We start from the raw sequence: 13,212 nt of genomic DNA, 5'->3' as shown, positions 1-13,212 counted from the left end.
TGCCATTGACCTGGGCCAGCAGAATCCATGATTCCACAAAGGGGAAGGAAGAAAGGGCCTTGCAGATGAATGGCTTCTCTGGCTTGGGACAGTGCTCCCCTCACCACTGCAGGGCCAGGGCTGCTCTGCAGCACAGAGAGACCCCGTTTGTCTTCAAAAGGCTTTTTCTGGAGGGAGGAGGGAAGGACTTGGGCTGGGAGGGACACAGAAGCCCTTTGATCCTCTATCTGTATCAGCAGAAATTAAAGTCCTGTGTTGGCTGGGGAAGGGCATCCCCAGAGGCAGAAGGGACGAACAGATGGGAGATGTGTGCAGGGAGTTTGGATTGAGGATCCCCCCAGCTCCTGGGGGACTCCCACAGGACCCACTCCAGGTCAGCCTTGCTCATCCTGCACAGGAGTGGGAAACTCGCAGCTGCTGGAGCAGGAGCATCTTGCCCTACACACCCAGCAGGCACTGAGCACATCACAGACCTGCTCAGTGGAGTAGCAAGAGATGCACTGCTGAGCCTCCTGCTCAGAACCTCTTTGCAAGCCCACTTGGATGCTCTGCTTGTCCTGATCTTGCTCCTGGCTTCTGCTGCAGAGGAGCTCAGCTGAACATCACCACAGACCTCTGCCAAACCCACCTTCACCAAGAAGGTGACAGCAATTGCAGAGTGCACTGCAGACATCTTTGGCCTCATGCTTCACCACAAATATTTTATTGTTATTGTAAAACAGACCCTCCTATGAGCAAAAGGAACCATGTAGGTGTCACTTTTTATTGTTTTGTGAATAAAAATTTATTTATTGTTATCTTCCTGTGGCTTAGAATGGATCTGCCAGAACCACACACAGGTCTGAGACCAGTCACAAGCTGAGTGTGCTCCCACCATGACCTCGTGTGTGATGCTTTGCACTGACAAATATTTCCAAATTAAGAAGCACAAATATCACAGAATCAGAATATTCCAAGTTGGAAGGGGACCACAAGGATCACTGAGTCCAACTCTTAGCTCTGCACATCCCCAAGATATCTCCAAGATATTGCACCATGTGCCTGAGAGCATTGCTCAAACCCTCCCTGAGCTCTGGCAGCCTTGGGGCTGTGCCCACTGCCCTGGGGAGCCTGGGCAGTGCCCAACCAGCCTCTGGGGGAAGAACCTTTGGCTGAGATCCAACCTGAGCCTGCCCTGACACAGCTCCAGCCATTCCCTGGCTGCTGTCCCTGGTCCCCCCAGAGCAGAGCTCAGTCCCTGTCCCTCCTCTGCCCCTGCCCCTGCAGTGAGGTCTCCCCTCAGTCTCCTCTGCTCCAGCTGAACACACCAAGTGCCCGCAGTGTCCTCACACGGCTTCAAATCGAGGCCCTTCCCCATCTTTGTTGCCCTCCTTTGGACACTCTAATGGCTTCATATCTTCCTTATATTGTGGTCAAATCCATGTTTGTGGGATGGACAAATAGTGCTAATGAAAGTGCTGGAGTGATCCTGTGGTTCTGGCTTGTACAAATTGGTCGTTATTTTAACTCAGCTGAAACAAGAACCATGTAGATGAAGGGGCTGAATGTTTTCTTACATGAAATCTGAAAACAGGGAAAAGGCATATTGGCTTTGCCAAAGAGCTTCCCTGAGGTTTGCGGATTGCTCAGCAAGTCTGGACCGAGTTAGAGAAAGTCAAAGTGACAGGAAAACGCTCAGTCTCAGAGAGGGACTCAGAGAAAGAACTTTCTCCATCTTTAAATCCAACCCCCTTGCCATGGCCTCCTCAGCTCAGCTCTTCCCTGGGAAGCTGAAAATGGTGCCTTTCTCTCCATCAGGCAAGAACTGGGCTTCTGCAAACATCCACCAACAGCAGCAATGTGGATACACAACCTACAATGAGAAGGCCCAGGCCCAACACCTGGGCTTGCTCTGCACCTCAGCAGAGGTGGTTTGGAGGAGCTCCTTGGAGCTCTCCATGACCCTGTATAAGCAGCAGCCTTCTCTTCACTCCCCTTGCCATGGGACCAGCAGGTATCTCCTCAGCCTTCCCAGAAATACCAACAGGCAGCTGGGGAGTTGTGTCTGGTCCCCTCAGCCATGAATACACAGTCTCAGGGTACTCCATATTTAAGCACACATCCAACATATAAGCCATATATACACACAGTGTCACCAGTGCAAACAGAAAACTGCAGAGCAGCCCTCATCCCTTGTGCTTTCCCACCTTGGTTTAAGGCACCCAAAGAAATCAAGTCCAAAATTCAACAAACTATAGAATAATAGAAAAAAAGGTAACTACTTTGGGAACAGCACTGTCCACCAAGTCTGATGCTCAGAGCACTTTAGAATTAAACAGATGCTTAATTTTAAGTTCTCAAAAAAACCTCACACCAGAATAATACTTTCATTCCTCACTTAAAAGAGAAAAAAAACCAAACAAAAAAGAAAAATATATTAATGGCACTTCATCTGGCAGAATGACAGAGGAGATGCCCTCATGAAGATGCTGAGGTACAGCAGCAGATAAGCCAGTCTGATGCATTAGGGATGCAGGTTCCCAGTCTCGGCAGCACAAAATCATCCTGTCCCCTGAGCCACTGCAGCTCCGGGTAAATCCCACTGCCCTTGTTACTGCAGTTAATTGCTTGACCTCTCCTGCAGCTGCCTCAGACACACATCTAACAGGGAGGGCAGAGGCAGGTCTAGGTGAAGCAGCTGCCTACCTGCTGCTGATACCAAAATGAGCTTCACATCAGCAGCAGAGCGGTGATTAACTGATAATACTTTTCAGCAGCGTGAGCTGGATTTGCACCAGCCATCTACCAGCAAAAGCCTCCAACTCCCAGTGAGGCTCAATATTAAAAGACATCAGGAAGGAGTCTAGGTTGAGAGAAGAATGACCCTGGATTAGGGAAAAGAGAGCTCAAACCCATGAAGCCTTTCAAAGGGAAACAAAATCTTCGGATGTCGTTTGACTGCTTTTATCTGCAAATTGAGTTTTATCTGTGGGGGGAAAAAAGATAAACCCTACAGAAACACTCAGCACAGTGGAAAAAAATGTTAAATTAAGCTTACAAAAATGTTTCTCTTTCTGAAAATCTTGGCTGGCGACAAATGGCTTGTGCCAAGTTATAAATCAAGTGTTGGGTTTCTTTAACACTCAGCATCCCCTGATTTATGATGCCATCACAACCTCTCGATTGATTTCTGACTCGGTGATCCATCTTCCTCCCTAGGTACCTGCCCATTATAACGCCTCTTCCTGAGCAGGCGGCACATTTTGCTTCCCAGAAGGGCTTTATAAAGGAGAGGTTGAACCGAAACCCTCCGGCAGAGCACAGCCCTGAGGTGGCCACGGAGGGAGGGGAGATGGATGGTGTTTGCATGAAGGAGTAGCCGTACTCACTCAAGTATATGCATTAAGGGGTCCAGGTTTGCTGGCCATTGGACCAGCATGGCCTTTGGCAGCACAGGTGTGCTGTTAGAAACCCCAGGAAAGGGCTCTCTTGCTTGTTTGGGGTGACTAGAGCCTCCCTGCTCCCCCAGGGTTTAGTTCCCAACAGCAGCCATCCCTCCCAGATGAAAACAAATTAAACTCTACAGGCTGAAAGAGTCAAGCTCACCAAAACCTCTAACCAAAGAGGAAAGCCTTTTCCTCTAGAAGCATCCCACCCCTCAGCAAAGCCTGTTCCCACCAGCTCAGCAATATAAGGACATGAGGGGATGCAACCCACCTGGTACTTAGAGGGCCAGTGCTGTGACAACCTCCCTTGCAATACAATGGCCATGAGGCACCTCCCCAGCAGGTACCAAATGGGGGGGAGCTGTACAAGGGCTTGCTCAGATGCAAAGGTCACCAGCCTTAACTGCTCTTGGGCACCAACCCCCTGGATATCCCAACACACAGAGCACTCCCTAACCCACTCTTTCCAAAACAAGCCAGATTTACTAAAGCACAGCTACTTACACTGAGCTTCTTCTGACCAAAACAGGTGAGGGTGGTTTTCTGGGAGCAGCAGGGAGGGGAGCAGCTCAACCCCAAATGCAGCACAGCTGGCGGCTGTTAAAGAAACCCAAACACCTTGGAAATGAGAGACTACGGGGGTGCTAAGGGCAAAGGTAACAAATATTGACCACGCAAATCCCTCTGAGATTTTCAGACTTCAGTGGGTTAGAGCTGTGTCCCAGGCTATGCATCAGCCCTTGGGGTGAGCACAGGGATTACGAATATGGGCTGGGAATCCCTGGAGTGCTGCAGTTCACTGACTAACAGAGCCTTGTCCGTAACAGCCAGGTTATATATCTTTATCTAATGCAATGACTCCTATATAAACATTTTCTTGGGGAGTCCAGAAGCTGGCTGTCCACTCAGATGGTGCCTTTTTAACTTCTGAGATAAATAGGGCTTTTTTGTGTCACTCTATGGCATTATTTATAGTGGAAAGGGCTCATGCTGTCAGTTCAGTATGTAAATGATGCCAGCCCAGTTTGCTAAATCCCATCAGTTATTTTCATACACTTTCCTTTGCCTTCATCTGTCAGAGAAAAAGTCACCTTGAGGCCTTGAAGTGGTTTTCTTCTCCCATTTCCTTTGGTGTGTGACTCTACACTGAGGCTTGGCAGGGAGGGCAACATGGGATTTTCAGAAGAAAGTGAGTTGGGAGAACAAGCCCTGATGGCCTTTGGAGCTCCACCAAAGAGCAAGATGGAAGAGCTGCCTCTCGATTAAAAACTGTGCTACAGTCCCTATCATGTGTGCTTCTTCACAGGAGTTTCAAGGCTGGGATGGCCTGAAGAGCCAGCCCTGGTCTCAAGGGAAGGGTAGAATGTGATGCTCACACCAGCAGGGTGGGCAGGAGTAGGTCCTCAGCACCACCAATGTGGAGTTTTCCAAAGAGCCTTTACTCATCCCATTCTTGAAAGCTGAGTGCTGCTGGCTCCCACCCTCTTGTGCCTTTTTTTATGCAGGCTCAACTCTTTCTCTACTTTTGTTACTAGTCTTTGGATTAGACTACTCATTTCCCACACTAATTTGGGTGTCTGCCTCCCATTCCCACACAGCACCACTGGATCACCTCCAGTTAGACCCTCAGCTGGTACAAACCAGCTTTCTTGGATTGGCATTAGTGGTTACTGATCTGACCCAGCTACGTGTCTCTTAGATAGCCCTTTGCAGGGGCTAAAAAGTGGACTTGAAGAGCTTTAGGAAGAAGAGATATCCTCTGTTACTTTGCCCTGTTCTTATGAGCAGGCACATTTCCTTGGATGCCCAATTCCCTCCACTCCACCCCTCTGGTCACGCAGCAGCACTTGAGCTCAAGGTGCTCACTCTCTCTTCTGATGCAGAGAGAGGAAAAAAAAAAGAAAATAAAACAAACCCATAAATCACCAAGCTAGCAAATGAAAATAAATACACTTAACAATATTTCCATGCCGCTTTTTATTATTATTATTTATAATGGTATTACAGAATTTTGTAAAATTAAAGTAAATGTCAAGCAAAATGTAATAATTTTCCTTGGGGTTTGGCACATTTGTGTGCCTGACAGTTTCACATTTTTCTTTATATCTGTGAAGGCAGGAGGCTGACAGGGCTATATTTTGTTACCCACTTTGTTCAATTTTGTCATAAATTGGAGCGAACAAAACAGGGAAAACACAGACACCAAATTAATCAAAGAAATTACATTTTAAAGCACCTCTTACAAACATGTATGAAATAATCATACTGTGCCAGGAAAGTACATGAAAACACCAACATTTCCCCCTCCCAAATACAAATACTTTGCCCCAAGAAGAGCAGAGACCTCAGCCCAGGGCCATTAGTGTTACACACCCGGTGTTGCTCCTCAGCTCTCTCACTTTGCAAAGCCCTCAATTAATTTCTCTCTCCTGAATTTCTCTCCCTGCACCTGAAGTTTATACAAATCTCAGCTATTCCATCCCCTGGCAACGAGCTGCACCTTTTAACACGATGGTGAGTGCTTGACATGGAGCAGCTAATTTGGGGTGCCAGCGCACGTGGCCACATCTCGACCTTTCGACAGGTTGTGTTCAAGTTCACACCTTCATCCTCTCACTTCTGCTGCCACCAGCACCCCTTGCAATGCCTGACACCTCCTGTCACTGCTGGGCCACTCCAAACCCTCCATTAGAAGCACAGTGGCTGTCCCTGATGTTTGAAAGGAGACATTTGCAGCAGGAAGAAGCACCATGCATAAAGAATTGCAATTTCCATGAGAATGACAAGGAGCGAGTAGCAAGGCTATCCTCGGGCCAATCCTTTCTGCCTGAGTAAATTCGATTTGAATTCCTCTTGAAAGACCAGCTCTGCAGCACTTGGACTATATTGAAAAGGTCACTGGAGGCAATGTCAGACATACTCTCCAGCTGCACTACAAGTGCACTGATAGAGATTCATAACAATGTATTACTGCAGCTGGAGATCCAAAGTGACTCTCTGAGGAATCCTCTCCACTCCTCTGGCAGCAGCAGACTATTCCATTACTCCCTGGATGGAGGTGTTCATGCCTTCTCTCCTGTCCCCCAAACACCGAACTGGAAGCTCTTCTTGGATCTTGTTAACAGCTGGGGAGGATGGCTGGGAGGGCCTTGCAAACCCTAAGTCCATTTCAGCCCCTGAAATGGCCACATTGATATTTCACTTGCCTCCTTCCTGCCTGTCCGGGCTTCACAGAACACTGCAAAACCATAGTGGCAGAATGTGTGTAACACCAACAGCATCCCAAACCCACCTCTGGCAGGGACAGAAGTATTATGTACTGCCAGACTTAGGCTTAAAACCTGAAACAGATGTTTCAGGTTGTCCCTGCCTATGGCACAGAGTTGGATGTAAGTGATCTTTAAGGCCCCTACCAATCCAAACCATACTATGACTGTCTCCTTTCATCTCAAATTTAGTATTTTGCCCTGTAGGTCTGTGCTATGAAAACATGAATTTTCCCCTTTGCTGCTGGGCACATCCAGTAGACTCACTGCAACAAGTCCATGTGCTCACCCATCCCAAAGAGCTGGAGAGGGGCAGCATCATGCAGAGCTCAGGGCAAAGGGAGAGCTGAACAGCAGGGCCCTGGAAAGCTGCCACATTCCCCTGCAAATATGGAAGTGGTTCAGTGGTAGATTAAGGGATTTTTTTTCTCCCCAAACTACATACACCCACCAATGTATGGCAAATGTGCATTTTAAGCTTATTTGTGTATTCGTTGCTAAATACCATAATGGTCTCCAGCTGTATAGCAGGAGGGCCCATTCACTGACGTTTTACAGTTGAGTTTATTTTTTTTTTTTTTTGTTTCCTTATTGTATTATAAACATATTTCCTCTCATTTTGCTCTGTGCTTGTCGAATGCCTGATGTCTCCCATCACACCTGTTTTCTATTATTTGCCCTCCATTATTTTAATTCCCCATCTATTGTGCAGGTTCTGAAAATTGTCTGATAAATCCCATTCTCTACTTTAAAAAAAGCCCATGAGAAGGTTTTAATAAGTGAAATCTGCATTTTTTCCACATGGTGCTCAATGAAAGTGTCCGGCGAATAACCCCTGATTGTCAGGTGTTCCCATTCCCATCCTCTAAGAGGGGGGATAATTAGCAGACAAATGAAGGTTTACAATTCTAAAAATATCTCAGAAAGATCATTTGGCTGCTTGATCAGGAGAAGGATATTTTTAAAACTGCCATTTGAGACTCAGCTGTATTGCTAATTAAATGAGAATTTCATAAAAATAATCTGAAAAAAGTCTCTGCTAATTGGACAACGATAATGAACAGACTTGCTAAACAGAGGCATAAACGTCAAACAATCGAAGAGGAATAATGAAGTGCTGTGTTATCGTGCAATGCCAGGCAGCTTTTATTTGAAGTTTTAACTTTTATCAATTTTTTTTTTGTTTGTTTTTGTGAATGGCACCCAAAAATCTGCTTTGCAATCACAATTCCTGGGACTTTGATTGGGTGTGAGCAATGCAGGGGTAGCAGAGACCATGGCACTAACAGCATCCTCGCTTTAAGTCTTCTTGCATTCTGTTAACAGCTTTTGTGTTCTGCAAAGAATACGAGGGGGGAAACGCATTAATATTGTATGGGTGTTATTCCTGCAGGATAGCAGTGTTATTGAATTAGTGATTTTTTGTAATAATAATGACTTCCAGTACTGTATTGTACAGTACAATACACAGGGTCAGGAAGGAACTCGTGAGCCTGATGGAAGACTCCAGTACAGTTCTGTTGGTGTTCCTTAGTGTTTGGTTCCCATGTGCTGCACCCGTGCAGGGACCAGCACCTCCCTTCCCCACACACATTGGATAGAGACTGGTTGTGTTTTTCTATGGGCAGACTGTACCTGTGCCAGTGCACTGGAGCGGGGAGTGCTGCCAGGATGCTGATCCTTGGAAACCCACTGCTGGGATGCAGGTGCCATCCTAACTCCACAGCTGGCACAGGGTCATGGAAATTGGGATTGCTCAAACTGGAGAAGAGAAGGGTCCAGGGAAACCTTATTGTGGCTTTCAATACTTAAGGTATGAGAACGATAGGGACAAACATTTTAGCAGTGCCTGTTGTGATAGGACAAGGGGGAATGGTTTGAGACTAACAGAGGATCAATTTAGATTAGCTATTAGGAGGAAGTGTTTTATGATGAGTTTCATGAGGCTCTGGCACAGGCTGCCCAGAGAAGCTGTGGCTGCCTCATCCCTGGAACTGTTGAGGCCTTGGAGCAACCTGGTCTAGTGTTTGTGTCCCTGCTCTTGGCAGGGGGTAGAACTAAATGGTCTTTAAGGTCCCTTCCAACCTAAACCAGTCTAGGATTCTGTGATCTTGCATAAGCAAAAGGCTGGTGCCTTACAACCTCCACTCTGCTGTGCTCCTTCCTCAGCCCTTGGCACTGTCTCACGAGCTCACAGCAGATGGCACAGAGCTGCATGGAAAAATTTGCAGGAAAACCTCCATTCATTTTACACCAGCAGAGAGTTCTGAAGCTGTGGCTGCCTCCTGCAATGTGAAACCTGCCGTGCTGCCTTCGCACTCTCACAGCCCAGAGCGAGCGAGTGTGAAGCAGAGACCTCAGCCTGAGCACAAAGTATCTCTTGGATAATCCACTTCTGTGGAAAAACCCAAACAAACCAGCTTTGCGAAAGCCCAGTGTAATGAGAATTGACTGCCCTCCACGAGAAGCATCGATTAATTACTCTGCACTGGAAAAAAAAAGGCAACTACAATGATACACATTTTCCAACTCCAGCACAAACAAATGCTTCTGAGGCACAGAGAGGCTGGACTGAGAAATCCCATGGAATGAAGTCCTCTCCAGGATGGAGACAGCAGTCAGGTTTACTGGAATGCAGCCAGATTTTGGCCAAAGAGACTTTCTTCTAAGGTTCTTTGAAGCAAGAACAAGTGTTTGAGTAACCTGGTGTAGTGGCAGGTGTCTCTGCCCATGGCAGGAGGGGTGAAACTAGATGGTCTTTAGGGTCTTTTAGAGCCCAAATCAACCTGGGATTCTATGATCATCTCCTGCACTTTTGGCTCAAGCTCAGTTTCAGATTTTCTAGAAGAGTTTCTTATGGGAACACGTACTTATGCATCTGCCTTGGTTCACAGACCCTGAGGTGCCCTCTGGGGAACACCCTTACAGTTTCTGGTTGTTGCTGTGCTGGTGGCAGCGCTCTGGCCATGCCACTGTGCTGCAGTCCTATGTCACCTCCCTAATTCATTTAGAGACCACAACAGAGACACTGACCAGGACAATCTCACCCACTCTAGAAATGGAAAGATCACTGGAAAATGTTATTCCTGGGAGTCGTAAAAAGAAAAGTCAATTTTGCAGGGTTGGACTGATGTATCAAGATGAGAGTTGGAATCAAAAAGTCAAATGAAGGAACAGGCTGCACATCTGGTTCAGCTGTGAGCATGCCAGGCCTTTCCCAGTAAGCAGTGCACATGCCCTGGGAAGGGAAAACATTGGAATATGTCTTCTGCTGACCTGCTGGTCTCACTGGCTTCAGAGGTAGGGCAGGACTTACAGCGGGTCCCTTTTCAGCTGTGAAATCCTTTTCCTTCAATTGCCACCAGTTACATCCAGAGCCTACACTGTCCTCAGCCACTGCTGGGAGCACCCCAGACTCAGCTCCTTTCTCCAACACAGCCCTTGCATGACCTTAGTCACGTCACTTCATCTCTCTCCACAGCAATTCTCTTTTGGGCAATTGGGTGTAGTGCTTCTTCTAGGTATGCTGGGAAGAAAAACACATTATAGGTGGTAAAAAGCCAGACAATTGGATAAAAGCAGAAGATAGAAGTAAGATTCCCCCATGCATTCAGGTGCCTGGTTCACTCTCTCCAGGGATGGACTGTGTAGGATTGTGTTAGTTATTAGACTAGTTGATTCTCAGCTGCATTTGGGGTCTCCAGTGCCAGAGGTAGTGGCTGCTCTCTGGGAAGCAGATATTGCATGGAATAGGTTAAACAATGTTTGTATTTATGTACTATACACACACAAGGCAGGGAAGACAACTGCCTCACCAATAACTTGCAAAAGTTATAAGTTAATGTTATTATGGTGCGCGCATGTCCCAGCACGTGGCCACACTGGCTGCTCCCTGTTAGCAAAGGGAGTGGGTGCTTCCCATCTCCCCACTGCTGCCACGCTGGCCAGGGCCGGGGTAGGAGCACAGCCAGCAGGACCTGCCACGTGTGTACACCTGGTCCAGGTGTGCCCATGCTGACAGCAGTACAGCAATGGAGATTTTCCCTCCCACAGGAGATTTGGAGCTGGATTTAAAAACACAAGGAGGCAACCACTCAGCTCTTCTCCAGTGCCTTGTACTATGCACCACAAGGACCATGGGCTTTGGCCATCATCTCCTACAAGTAACTTATGGGACAGACTGTGGTCAGGTCGCAGCAAAGTGATTTAAGATGTGAATTTTTATGACATTTCTATACAAATGAGAGCTTTATTATAGACAGAATTATATGTTATGTTGGCAGAAACACAAAATCAGTGTTAGTGCCCTAACTCTCTGCTCCTATATGAGTAATGGGACTTCTGAAGCCTGGTCCTAGAAACTGCCATCATTGGGTTTCTCTGGTGCTTCAGGGAGACTTTATAGGTGGCACTTGTCAAGTCCTGCCCAGTTCTGTGCACTGGGTTTCAGAGTTACCCCCATGTGTGAACAGTGTGATGCTGACAGAAGTATCTCCATGCCAGTCTCACTGTGTCTGTGTCATATCCATAGTCTATTCACTGGAATTCTGTACTGGGATACATGCACATGTGTAGAACTCTATTGGTAAAAGCGTGTCCTTCTCTCCTCCCCTGCAGAGATCTGTAGTTGTATATGCATTGCAAAACTGATCAGCTCTGAAGCAGTTTCTCTTTTTACTTAGAAAATATTTGAGCTGTTCATACTCAGGCACTTTCAAAGGTCATGAAAGGTCTGCTGTGTAGGTGGGCAAAATGTAAGGTTCAGCTCTCAGACAACCAGCCCAAGAAGTGTTGTGTCATGAAGACAATTTGTTGAATCCCTGTGGCACCTCCATTAGGTCAAGACAACCTTTAACTCTGGCTTTCCTCCCCAGACATGCTCACGATGGCCAACATGGGGTTGGAGCACAGGGAAGAGAGAATGGAGGGCATGTGCCATCACTTCTCCAGCACTTGTTGCAGGAAGGATGACCCTTTAAGCAGCCAGTGAGTCCCACATGCCTGAGCCCAAGCACCTGTGACCGTGGGAAGGAAGTGGGTTCTTTTTCCCACTTAGCCTCTGGCACATCGACCAAGTAATTCCAGTAAAAAAAAAGATCCTAATTGGTCTGTTTGGAAGGGCAGAGGTGGTCAAACCAGATCATGAGAGCAAAGGAGCTAAACTAGTTATCAAAGATTTTCCTAGCCCAGGGCAAGAACAACAAGCAGGGATGGATGGGAGGGTTAATTACAGCACTGGATGCCCAATATTTTCCTTTTTCTACTCTGCTGCACTCCGGCATTTCTGTAAGCAGTGCCTGGTGATTCTGGGCACAACCCACATCAGCAATTAATTGGATCTGTGGGCCTCAATTCTAGCACCCCTTTGAAATGTTCCCTCAGGAGATCATAAAAGATGGGGACTGAGCAAAGCAGTAAGAGGCAGGTATAATGTGGAGAGGATCCTTTTGTTAATCCTGCTCTGCTTATCTTTCATTAGCACACCTCATTATGACATCCTACAGATTCGTGCTTTGGCTCTACTGGTGAGAGGCAAATGATGTCTTAATGAATGATGGTGCCTCGAGCTGATAAGGGCCTGCCCCTCGCTCCCACTGAACAGAGGCTGTGCTCAGCACCCTGTGTCCATCTGCACTTAACGTAATTGGATGAAACTTGTAATAGTTTGTTCACTCCAGGTGGGCACAAAAGTCACAGCAAAAAATCCCAATGATAAAATATCAATTGCTGTCCCTTGCTCCAGGATATAATTGTGGCTAGTGGTACTTGTGGAGCTGAGCATCCAGTCTGGAAGATCATGGGAGGAAGGATTCCCCCTGGCACATACAGCACAAGGCAGAGGCATCTTGAGCACAAGGCTGCAGAGGCCAGGCCTGGAGCAGGCAGCTCTTAAGACACTGGCACTGCTTTTAGAAACTGTCTTGGCTACTTGTGTAGCCTCATGTGGCTCAGTGCCAGTGCACTCATCTTCGGTGACTGTGAGGGTGGGGAGGCCCTGGCACAGGTTGCCCAGAGAAGCTGTGGCTGCCCCATCCCTGGAACTGTTCAAGGCCAGGTTAGATGGGCTTGGAGCAACCTGGGATAGTGGAGCATGTCCCTGCCCATGGCAAGGGCTTGGAACAAGATGGTCTTTAAGGTCCTTTTCAATCCAGACCATTCCAGGATTCCTGCTGCTCCAGGAGGAACACCACTAGGATGGCCGTGCCAGTGCCCGCTCCAGCTCAGTGCCACTTCAGCCCCACGTGCCCCAGCCACTGTGTTTGTAAAACATTTTCCCAAAGCCATTACTTTTATGCCCTAAATGATTAGTTCATTTATCACATACATCAGAACTAAAATACCCAATATTAGCTCATTTAACTTCATGCTCAGTGATGGATTAATAGTTTCTCTTTTCTGGAGCAAAGCCCAGTCCTTTTCATCTGAGGACTGAGGAGAAATGTTCTTTGTCTCCTGAAGTCTGAGACATCTGCTGTGCTTTGTGGATCTGCTTACCCACAAAAAACCCCAACCTGAGAATG

The 13,212-nt window shown here is 47.2% G+C and overlaps 1 long non-coding RNA gene across 1 annotated transcript; it reads right to left on the bottom strand.

The window, feature by feature from the left end:
- Window positions 1-7,813: 7,813 nt before the first annotated feature.
- On the bottom strand, window positions 7,814-12,862 carry LOC135425375 (uncharacterized). Its single transcript, XR_010435576.1, has 2 exons — window positions 8,327-12,862; window positions 7,814-8,027 (listed from the first exon to the last, which is right to left on the bottom strand). It is a non-coding gene; the product is annotated as an uncharacterized LOC135425375 (long non-coding RNA).
- Window positions 12,863-13,212: the final 350 nt, after the last annotated feature.

This window comes from Pseudopipra pipra, chromosome 21, assembly GCF_036250125.1.
Source record: "Pseudopipra pipra isolate bDixPip1 chromosome 21, bDixPip1.hap1, whole genome shotgun sequence".
Lineage (NCBI taxonomy): Eukaryota > Metazoa > Chordata > Aves > Passeriformes > Pipridae > Pseudopipra > Pseudopipra pipra.
This window is presented reverse-complemented; position numbering and strand designations above follow the sequence as displayed.